At 42.7% G+C, this 12,093-nt stretch overlaps 1 protein-coding gene and 1 pseudogene across 5 annotated transcripts in view; one reads left to right on the top strand and one right to left on the bottom strand.

Annotated features, from left to right (window-relative positions):
* The window catches only part of SLC24A3 (solute carrier family 24 member 3), a 452,298-nt gene that overhangs the window by 81,051 nt on the left and 359,154 nt on the right, over positions 1-12,093 (top strand). The gene's annotated exons all lie outside the window — the stretch shown is intronic.
* On the bottom strand, positions 4,900-5,065 carry LOC132247982 (U4 spliceosomal RNA; annotated as a pseudogene).

Genomic DNA, 12,093 nt, shown 5'->3' with positions numbered 1-12,093 from the left:
GTAGAGCTCTGAGTAATGTTGAACCTATCAATCCATCTTCTTATTGCAGTCGTTGATTACTTCACCTATGGAGGATTTTAAAGGGGTAATCTTGCTTGGAACAGGCCTGAGAGCTTTCCTGATGCCCCTGTACATTGCTTGCATGTAGTCTCAGTCAGCTGCTTTTTGTACACTTTCACACAATTTTACCCAATAATTGTTTGCACACCATTTTGCTGCACGTTTGATCTTCTGCCAGGATGTAGAGGAGGATGTAATTTCTGGATAATTTAAATTCCATATTTCCCATCCTTTCCCTACAGACAGATTGTACTATCAACCTAAGGGGGCAAGCTGGTACAAAACAGAATGGCTCCATTGCAATATCCTGCTTTACAGCAGCTGAGGATCTGGCCCTGGATTACACAGTATCCACAGCATCTGTATGTATAGGAGGACAAATCAAGGTCCCCCGTGTAAAGCCTGAACAAACAGGCTTTGCATAGCAGATCTGCGTGGGTGTTCTGGGGTGCATGATCTTTCCCTGCTCCCCAAAGGGAAATAGAACATAAGAGCAGCTGCATCTGCAGGCTGTGATAGCAGATGATGCCTGTGCAATTCCCTGGTGTACAGGGTTTTGAACAGTCAAATGAAAGAGTCATCAACCCTTTCTTGGCCTGCCTCAGCCCGAATCCTACACCAGATTGCTCAGTGGAGAACCATCACAGTCTACTGATCTCTGGCATCTCGGATGTGAAATTCTTGAGTGCAGCTGCTTCATAGCCTTTCAGCTCCCTTTTGCACCGTGCAGTGGTTCCACCGTTTTGCCACTCTGATTATCCCATTGTTTAGGGAACAGGACATTTGTCCCCATATGTGCACATTATGACCTGTATTTCATGTGATACAGTGGACCGTTGCTTAACTGATCCCCATTTATATGAATACTCAGATGTACAAACTCCCAGTCTGATTACTGGAAATACATAAAAGCAGATATTTGTGCATGTATAGGTTTTGTGTATTTGGTTTTACAATAATATCATTATAATGTTTCTGAACCATTGTGTATGGCTTTTAATATTTTGATTTCAGAAAAAAAAATTACCAACGTCAGTGTTGGTATTTTGTAGTCTATTAAAATTTCTTAGTTTGCTCACAGAAGGTAGTAGTGGAAGAAACAATTCCAAGCTCTTTGGTTTGTGTCCCGTTTAAGTTTTTTGTTCCAGAAATATATTGGACTTGCAGAGTTTGAATGTGAAGCAATTTGTCCTGGCATATCCTGAACTCAGCCACCTTAACTGAAACTCATTGGTCACATATCTGTTCTTGTCTTTTACCATATTATAGTGGGATAATTGATATACATCACAGGTTATAAATTTCAAACTGGGGGGTGGGGGGTGTAGATCACATGAAGCTGAAAAATTTGGGACTTTAAATGCTCATAAGTCTTCTAGTTTTGATATCTTGATGGTTGGTCAAATATTTAGGCCACAATTGAGATTAAACAAAAAGCCCTTAAAATTAGAGATCAAGTAAAACATTTCTGAAACGGGAATGTGGGAAAAGAAATGTAATAAAATAACAGGTAAGCTAGTTTTGCAGAAGCTTGAAAAGCAAAGAAAAATTTCTTTGAGCAGAGGTGGACTCAATCATGGAAAATGTCAGCTCAGAACAAGCTTGTGTCATGGTTATAAGTAATTGAAAAAGGAGGTTCAGAACAGAAATTGGAATTCAGTCATAACAATAACAGGCTCTCCACACTCCTGCTAGTGGGTGTGTGTATGGATGCATGCTTTACAAAAGATGTCATACTTAAAATTTTAAGTGTCTTAAAAGGTGTTCCATTATTGTGCTGCAACAAGACATCTCTCTGGCTAGCGACAGACATTCAAAAAGCTTGAGCCTGAATTGATTCAATCTTTGCAGGTTAGTTTAACCTGGCTAGGGTAAACCGGATTGTAACCGCTAAACCATAACTTCCCAGAAATTCAGGCTCAAGCTAGAAGCCGGGGGGAGGGGGGGTAGGTGCTAGCGCAGCCCTCCCATCCCTTTCACAGCGCTGAGCTGAGGGGGGCATGACCAGGCCCTGACAGGATGTTCTGATTAGGGAACCACCCCCAGCAGCCCAAGAGGCAGTTGATAACACAGTGTTTATCATCCCTAACTTCGTGTTTATCAGCCTATTAAGAACACAAAGAAAACAAAAGCTTCTCTCCATTAGTTCAAGCTCCTCTTAAACAACTTTTTCCCCTCCTAATCAACAGGAGGGATGTTACCACCTACCTGTTGATTAGCTCCAGAAATCCCTACACTGCTTAGCAGGCAGTGATGAGGGGGAGCAGGGGGAAGCCAGTTGGATGCTTGCAGTCTCTGCTTGAGCTCCAGCCAGGGAGCAGAGAGCATGCTGGGATGCTGGGGCAGTCTGGTTTAACTTAAACCAGGAGAATTGTAGCCTTTATCAGAAGGGGCAAGGCAATTTGTATCTGTTGTGTGAGGCTGTTTTTTGAGGGATAGACTCTCAGCTTCTGCAAAAACTTGGTCAATTTACACCAATGGCTGATCTGTCCCTTTGTGTCCAGTGTGCTTGTGCTGTTGTTGGAAACTATCAGCTTGCAAAGTTTCTTAGCAGGCAAGCTATGAGTTTAACTAGAAACAGCTTTTTAATGTATTCCGACATTTGAGCCTCTTAGATCTGATCCAGGACTGGTAGCCTTTTTGGTGTCCATGAACTAATGTTTAACCTATAGCAAATTACAGTGGGAAACTTATGGAAATAGGTGAGAGCCACATGTGCAGTAAATGAATTCATCATGACCGAAGCCCTCACAAAGAAGTCAGAATCCACTACTGTGTTAGCACAGTCCTGCAAATGCTTCACCATGTTCTTTAATTAATAAGATAGTATTTGCTCTGTGCACAAAGAATCCATTGCTTGGCACATCATTTTGATAGACGCTAAGACAAGAACTGATTGCATAGATGGTATGATCTGAAAAGCATGTTTATGCTGCAATATCAGTGACTCCAAGGCCAAAGCCTAGCGCCTCATGTGCCTAAAATGTGCACCTCAAAAAGGAAAATCATTATTATTGATGTCAACAAAGTGCTTTGTGAAGGAAAGCATTTATGTTGTGCATTATAAATCAAGAACAACTTAATAAACTCTGGCATAAGTTGCAAGGGCACGTTCTAGAACAATTCAGGAAGATTTTTTTAAATGACAGATGCTAAATGAATCCAGCCTGTTTGAGTCCCTGAAAAACCACTAAAGCATCTATTTTGTAGTATGCTTTCATCTGAGCTTTAAGACTAAGTTACAACAAGCTGTGAAGATCGGGGGGGACCTAACCCACCTTTTCTGTTAACATTTTCTTTTTCAGGGACTCAAGCAGGGCAGAGAATTGTACTTAGGCATCTAATAGGTGGAATATGATCTCGCCAATAATGTGGGTGCATGTAGGTAGAGCAGCATGGAACACGGCATGAGCTAACACCAGAGTGTTTACCCCTGGTCTCTCGGGCAGGTTTTCTATAAAGCACAGGCTTTCTCAGCTGTGCTGTACTCAGACCCCAAGCTAGTTGGCTTAAACTTCCTCAGTGCTGTCAATGTGAGTTGCAGGCACAGGCATAGCCCTTGACATCTCTAAGCTACATGGTGGCCTCAGTTCAACAAAGCATCCTTGTTGAGGAAGACACTGGGACATGTGCTTAACTTTGGGCCTTTTCAGTGTAGAAGGTTCCCATGCCTTAACAAATTCAGTTGCTAAAGCCAAACCAATGCACACCTTGTCTGGATGCTTGGGAGTTTGTTTCAAATTGCCATATCTTGATTTAGCTTAGCTGACTCCTTACTAGCTTCAGCTAAAGGGAAGGAAGACTTTAAAAACTGATTTCAGGAAGGAATCCCATCAGTTTACAGAAAATCAGTTTTTTAAAACCAGTTAAGTTTAAGCAGCATTTCTCAACCAATGGGTCGCGACCCAAAAGTGGGTCACAAAAATATATGAAAAGGTCATGAACAAAAATGGATTCTCCTTTAATGGAAAAAAATGTGGGAAACCATGGCTTTTCCCTTGCAGGCTAACAGAGTTCCAGCTTGCAAGAGGCAGCTTGGGGCCCCTTATGCCCCACACACACAACCCATGCCCCACACACATACCTCCTACTTCACAAATTGTGGGGTTGGGGGTGGGGGCAGTGGGTCAGAAGTGTGGGGCAGTGGGTTGTGAGTGAGGGGCAGTGGGTTAGGACTGGCCATCAATGTTTACAAATGGGTCCTGGTACAAAAAAAGTTTGAGAAGTACTGAGTTAAAGTACTACAAAATTGGGTATAGTCAAAGCAAATTAGTGTGAATGGGAGTTGAAGTAAGCAAATGCTGCTTCTTCTTCATCATGTCTCCAAACCAACCTTTGTATATGATCTGTTCCCGATATTCTGCCCAGGCCACTGCTTTCAGGTGTTGGTGTTTCCAGATCTTGTGGGAGTGTATTGGGGAGCTACAGGGCATCTCAGCAGATGATCCATTGTTTGCTTCTCCTGACAAGCACTTTGGTCAGTTATGTAGCGGCCCCATGATTTCATGAGAAAGTTGCTTAATTGCTTTCTTGACTCAGAACCGTTCCAAGAACTCATTTAAACATTAGTATAATAGCATTCAGTATTTTTTACTACTTGTCAAATTAAACAAATATACCTTTGTTAATACCTGGCCCAAATCCCATTAATGTATTTTAGGAGATGTCACATGCAGGGAGAAGAGGATCTACTGCCAGACTTGTATGCTATATAAGTTTTGAGGTTTATTTTTCCTTCCTGAGATATTGTGATAGAACATCTTACCCTAGGGAATTGGGTAACTTGGAACATACCATCTTGGCTGGTTCTTAGGCTATGTCTCCAGTAGGAGGGCTTTCCCAGTATATACTGGTGTGCAGTACCTGCAAAGTGCTGCTAGTGGGTATGCAGTGATAGTGGCATAGTAGAACTACCAGAACCCTGCATGCAATGAGCTATATCAATTAGCAATAAACGCGCCTCGGATTAACCTCATTGGCTACGATACTGCCACTGCGCAAAGAGCTATATCAGTTGTGCCCAGTGCCAAGGAAGTGGCTAGGAGGTTCTGATGACACTGCTCTGCCCATTAGTGATCATCCTTCTCCATTCTCCTGACCAACCTGGCTACGGTGATAGAAGCCCACAGTGCAAAACCCTGCAGTTAGTCATCTACATTGTGTTAAGGAATTTTGAAAGATGCTTGGAAAAAGCATTCCTAACCTGAGATAAAAGGCTTGTCAGGGTTAAGCAGCCTTTTGTTTAAAACACAGTTGCTGCAGTGTGTCAGTTGGGTTACTTGCTTGCAAAATATCAGCAGTGATTAAAAAGGCAGTTTGAAAGATGAAGAGTGGACTTCACTCTAATGTAGGGGCTATGGGTATTAGCAAGCTAAATACCTTCATAAAATTTCTCCTTTCTGAAAAAGATTAGCATATTGCTGCTAAACACTAGGCAATTTTTTTAGGTCCAAAAGCCTGACCAAAACATTTCTCTTTTGTTGCCACTAAATCCAATGAAGTAAGGCATAAGAGACAATGGAAAGAGAGAGAAACTAAATATAATGAGCTTTGGTCCCTTCCTGAAAATTTGCTTCATGCAGGGGCGGACCTCGGATTTCCCAAAGGAGGATGCAGAAGCTGCAACCCGCACTGCAGGGATGACTGTACCTGTAGCTCCCAGCCTCCTCTGTATCCACTGATGCAGGCATACTTCCCTCAGGAGCCCCCAGGGATTTTTTCCCCCCCTCTCTTTCCTTTCCTTTCCCCACTCCCCCACATGCTGCTGTTGCTTTCCCTGCTGTTCCAGGGGATCTAGTGTTATTACTAGCCAGCCCTGCTGGGCTGCGCTGAAACTGGCCTTATCTGCAGATGGGGATAGCAGCAACAGCGGGGCAAGAGAGGTGTTTCCCCATCCTGCCCCATCCCCTAGGAGCAGGCACAGGGAAGGGGAAGTAGAAAGAGGAAGCGATTAGCAATCCCACAGAGTCCTGCTGTTGTGATTCTGGACTGCAAATCTCAGATACCTTGGGGACAACAGGAAGAAGAAGGGACCACACAGGCCATGCTGGCTATGTGCCAGAGAGTTGTACTGTAGTGTCCCCCAGCTTCTGGCCTGAGCCACTTCTGGCATGTGGTTGCATTGCCTGAATGAAAGGTAAATGTCTGTTCACTTCTGTTTCAATTTAATCTCTGCAGCTTAGACTAACCTGCAAAGACTGAGTCAATTCAGCCTCAGGCTTTTTGACTGTCTGTACTTAGCCTGTGGGTCTAAAGGGCTTCTCTGAATAGTGCTGAATGCCTGTATTGGAGCTCAAACTGAAGTTCTGTTGGCTTCAGTGGAGCTACATTAGTTTACACCAGCTGATGATCAGACTTCTGTTTAAGGATGTATTACAATTCTTGTCTGGTTGGCTTTCTTTTGTAATTGATATGCTACATTTTGAAATTATACTAAAAAGGAGGCAGAGAGGAGAGAACATGGTGATCCACCAGAAGCTGTTAAGTTTTTGATAGTTTTTCATGGCAGTGACAGGCAATTAAATAGCAATAGTCCAGATCTTCAGCTGGTATAAACTAGTATAGCTTCACTGACTTTAGTGGGTTTGCACTTGTTGGATCTGACCCAACATCTTATTAACTCAGCATCAAGTGTTAATAAGATTCCATCCTGCTTGGGTTGTTATCTCTTATTTTTAATTTAAATAGCAGCTCTCTGCATGCACACACAGAGGCGCGCACACACACATGCAAGCACACAGATTTATACAAATAGCTGTGTTAATGTTAAAGCAGTTTCATTTAGTGCACAGCAGTGGGTAAAATAGAAGTATTTAATTAAAATGGAATTTTTCAGAGGTTGCACAGAGAATATTCTAGATTAGATTTCAGTTGCTGATATGTGTAAATTCCTTGTTGCTTTTGCTGTGTCCTGATTAGGTAAGGAAGAGATGAATTATTTAATTTGATTGTTCAGAAACGTAAGCGGTGCATCCCATGTCATTTCACTGGACTTAGTGGTGTAAACGTGTGGTAATATTTCTAATGATGGGGACTGCTTTTCAGTTCGGGGATTCCCTGAAAGATTTCTATAGTGGGCTGTCTCTTAGCTTTTATTTTCCCTGGGGCAAACTTGTCCCCACAGGAAACAACATCAATAATAAAACAAAGAAACTTGCAAACAACAAAGGGTTATCATAGAACCTGCAGTCCTCCTTTAGACCTGGAGAGGACAACCCTAGCTTTGTGATGCCTCCTCATTGCTATAGCCTTCCCCTCAGCTCTCCTCTTTCAGACCTTTTAACTTCCTCTGGGGCCAGGCAATCAACCCTGTCAGCTGGCCCTGTGCCCCTGAGCAGGCAGGTTATTACTCATTAACCCCTGACAGCTGGGCTCCCAGCCCTGAGTCATGTACCCAGTTACAATTTCCAAGTAGGGTAATACTTGCTCAACATCAGGATCTTTTTTTGCAAGGCGTGGTATGGTTTCCTGTTAGCTTTCTGTCCACTTCCTATGTTGCCCATAACTTCATGACACCTTTGATCATTGCATTGTGTTTATCAGGGGTGACGCGTAGGGGGCACACGTGGGTGCATGTGCACCCCTGTGCATGGCGGTGCAACCCCTGTAAAAAGGCGCTGCCGGCATTGTGGTTGCCGCTTGCCACTACCATTGTGCGGGTGGTTGCTGCTTGCCACCCTGCTGCCGGCACCACCGCCGGCATCTGCAGGAGCTCCCCGCTCCCTGCTGCTGCGCTCCCGCCGCCGCCAGTGCATCTGTGCCCCCCCAGCCACTGGGGACACGCACCATTCATGGTGTTTATGGTTTAGGTGTGATGCAAGTACACCTTCCTTTCATTTTGCCTTCCTGTAATCTCTTTGAGAGAGAGAGCTCCATGTGTATGCCAACAAATAGCAGATGGTCAAGGTCACAGATGGTAAAAAATATTAAGAGGTTGAGGATAGGTAACACAGTATCTCTTATACTTAACTAATTTAGCTCTCCAAAATCTGCCAAGTACAAATTGGGATTATTTGCTTTTGGTAAAATCATTGCCACATCAAATGGAAGTTTAAAAATATGTAATTAAAAATTATTCTATGAAAGCAGCACTGACCTTCACAGCCTGCTGAACATCTACACATCATGTGCATTAGCTGGGTGGCAGCTTCTGGTATTACAGTCACACAGCAAACACGGTCTGTTCTTCCAGAGCCAAGAGGGTACTTCTAAATTAGTTTTTTTTATCTTTTCAAATTGCAGACTGTGCCTTCAACACCCTTGTAACACTAGCATATAGTAAAAAAATAGCCTACCAGTTGTGGGGTACCAGCCTGAGATTTGGAGAAATCCAGTTTTGTTCCTCGTCACATGTGTGACCTTGGGCAAGTCTTATGGTCTCTCTGTGCCATGGTTCTCTGTTGGCAAAATTGGGCTATTGACCTAGGGGTGTTGTGAGAATAGATTCATTAAAGACTTTGGATACTCAGAGCTGTGGAGGAGTGTGTGGAATAGATGAAGTTCAGAAAAACATTTTCAGCACGTGTAAGTCTATCTTTTTTCAACCAAGCATGCCATTGACTTTAATGGGGCTTATTCTTGTGCTGAATGATTCTGCTGAATGTAATCAGACCCATTTTGAAAGTATGTGCACCTCAGATCTTCCTGTTTGGAGAGTATAATGCTTGTATTGCACCATGAGGCACCCAAACCACCTTCAGCTAAATCCTCTGACCCAGAAACTTGGCTTTACTATGGCCAACTCACAACCATCTAAGGATCTGTCCTTCTGTAGCCAAACAGAAACTCTCCTTCCATTCCTGTACATCATATTCTGGATTTTCTTAGGGAGTCAGTTGATCCCTGCCTTGCATAGCTTTTGTAAGTTGGACGTGCATTACTCAGCTGTTACTGCATGTGTTGGATTTATTGGGAGTTTAGGATATGTCTGTACTGTAGTCACTTCAGACTAGCTAGCTCCTGCTGTGGTAAAATGTGTCTTTTACAACCACCTGTTCTGGGAAGTAAACATCATCACTGAGGAATCTGGAAAGGCCCATCTAGCCTGTCACAATACAGCAGAGGCCAATTGGTACCCAGCGTAGAGTTGACCAATGTCTTTGATGAAAAGATGGCTTTTTGGCCAAAATTAAGTTTCAGGGAAAACTTCTGTTTTGGCCTAACTTCTCTCACATTTTGGTTGAAAAACTAGAAACCCAAACTCAGAGCTCTCATTGGCTGATTCTTTGAGGGTGTAGGGGAAACAGTACCCATGCTGCAGCTCCAGTTTGAACCTTGAAGGGTATGCCAGGGGTCCCAGTTGCCTCAAATTCCCTGAATTTGTTGTTTCAGTCTCATGCATTCGCATTTTCATTTGCTCATGAAAGCACAGGAGAAAAGCATTAAATCATATGGATCTCAGTTACTGCATATATTCTGTGAAATCTCCACCTTGTGGATCTCATCTCTTGGAATATCACAAGACCAATATGCAAAACATTTTTTCTTTAAATGCCCCTCTTAAATACAGCTCTGGCCACTGAGTGTTCATGTAACACTAGCAGAAAAAAAAATCTTCTCTAAAAAAAGAGATCTGTGTATGCCATTGAATGAGAGCCTGTGTTAAGCATCCTTCCAAGGGTAATAGATGCTCAAATATATCGTCGTCTTCTGGGATCAAACTGTGTAAAAAAAACTGTGATGACAAAGAAAAATCGCCCCTTCCCCAAGGGCAGCATGCCCAAGCTAGTAATTATTTCTAATGAGAATTGTTCTAAATACCCAAATAGGCTACACAGGGAGAGGGATCTCTGCTTTCTTTGAGTTTCCAAGTTTCTTCCACCCTGTGCCCTTTCACCCAGATTGAACTTGTCACAGCACTGATGGCCAAAGTTGAATATGCCAAGAGGTAGCATAGCCTCCTGTCCCCGCCCGCAACAAGAACCAAAAGAGGCTCCCTTCTGGAGTCGAACTAGACACAGGACTAGCCTGGAGCATTAGTTGATTCTAGAAAGGGCTAGTGACAAATTCTTGTTTGAGATATAAAATGCATTAGAATGATTTATTTTATTGATATGTATTTTGAAAATAAAGCCAGAAGTACCCTAGCATCATGCCCAGATTTGCAACTTAAAATAGTGTGGAGCCCAGGAGACCTGTCAACCCAATAAGCATAGTTAAATCTATCCTCTACACATAATGACTGCCAGGCTGAGGCTAGTGGAGTAAATGGCTGTTTCTAATTAGCACTTGTTAAGGGACTCAGAGAAGAAACTGATGGCAGTTAGCTCTTTTGCTAATCGCTCTGTGACTTCCAGATGACCTGCTGCATTGTGAGGCTTCTGCAGCTTGACAAACTCTCTGGGTTGCCACTGACTGACATTACCTGCTCCTGCATCTGGATAATTACCCACTACACTGTGGCAGCATCCACTGAGGAGTTATTCATAGCCATTAGTAAAAAATGCCATCTTCCAAACTCTTAAATGAGGGGGAAAGAAGAAGAAAGAAAGAGGTGATAATGGTTTTGTGTTCAAACAAAGATAATTACCACTATAGAATTCCACTAGAAAACAAAGCTGCAGTTAATAATTAATTGCCAAACTACAAGGCAGATTAGCAGGGTCACGGTTCATAAATGTTGCTTTGGTTCAGGTTATGGATGGGTTGCTGCACACTTGCCTCGCTGCAAGAGGGATCACAGAGCAGGCAACAGGAGCGTCTAATTGTTTGACAACTTGCGAACCTTCTGCTCAGAAGGAAATCACTATATGGCCTATGGAATTGTGGGAGAGATTGTTGCTCTACTATCTCCGTGATCTGCTTTGGGACGTGATACTTCAACAGTCTTGCTCCTAGAAGTGATACTGGAATGTCTGAGTCACTATTTTGATGTTTTATGGCCATTCCTAGAAAAAATTGAGGAAGGAGATGTTTCAGAACAATGCAGTGAAGTGCAGATGAAATCCTATTATCCCATCAAATTCATGAAAAGTCATAATGTGACCATCCAGGGCTTCATGCCAATGAAAATATAGGGGACCTTTCCCTTCACCTGAAAGGGCATTATATCATACCTTTGCTCTAAAGGGATGTTCCATACAAGGAGATCCCGAATGAAGCGGGCATCCTGTAACCATAGGAACAGGTTTGGGTGTTCAGTGGTAATTTGTGTCCCCAGCAAAGGCAGAAAGACAGACAACCAGAGTGTATTGGACGAATGGATAATGGGAGTACAGTCAGCAATAACAGGCAGTGAAAATTTTTGTCACAATTCAGGCTAATCAGAAGGGGTATGGGCCAAAAGTCTTGGCTGACCTGACTACAACAGTTCTGCTATCTCTGTACACATCTACCAGCTCTGAATTGATGGCAATCTCCTGAACACAAGGCTGGGAGGGGTCTCCCAGCTCACTAGACATAATTTCCTGCCTTCAAAGACAAATATGCTGTATGCTCCCCTTCATGAGCTTATTGAAACCTGTCTTAAAGCTAGTTAGGTATTTTGTCCAAGCTAGTCATATTTAATTTTAAAAACACATTTGCAAGATGCTAAACTGAGATCAAGGTCATATTTGGTTGTTTTTTTTAATTGGTGGGGTGACTTTTTATTAGAAAACAATTATACTAAGTTTATATTACATTGGTTTGGAGTGATCTGCAATGTGCCAATATAACAAATCTATGTCTGCTTGTATACCAACATATCTGGGACCAAAACATCATAACTTTAACCTGCTTCGTCCAGGTTTAAAGTTGCAGATACGCAAAACAGTTGCATTGTTTTTCCTGAGACTTATTCCATGGCATTAAGTCCTTATTTCTCTTTAAAAATGGCATCTTGTTAAGTTTGTTCATAGCCTTATTTCTCCCATCTGGGCTTCTACAAAAAAGGATTGCTGTGTTCTATTCTGTCATTCCCAATACAAACTGGCATTGCCCAACAAGTGGAAATCAGCAAGTTCAGATTCATGCCAGTGGCACAAGGTACCATGGGTGCCTAAAATGGCTTTGAAATGCCTTGGCAGCCACTATAAAAGCCTGGAGGTCTGTGAG

The sequence above is a fragment of the Alligator mississippiensis genome, chromosome 1 (genome assembly GCF_030867095.1).
Source record: "Alligator mississippiensis isolate rAllMis1 chromosome 1, rAllMis1, whole genome shotgun sequence".
NCBI lineage: Eukaryota > Metazoa > Chordata > Crocodylia > Alligatoridae > Alligator > Alligator mississippiensis.
This window is presented reverse-complemented; position numbering and strand designations above follow the sequence as displayed.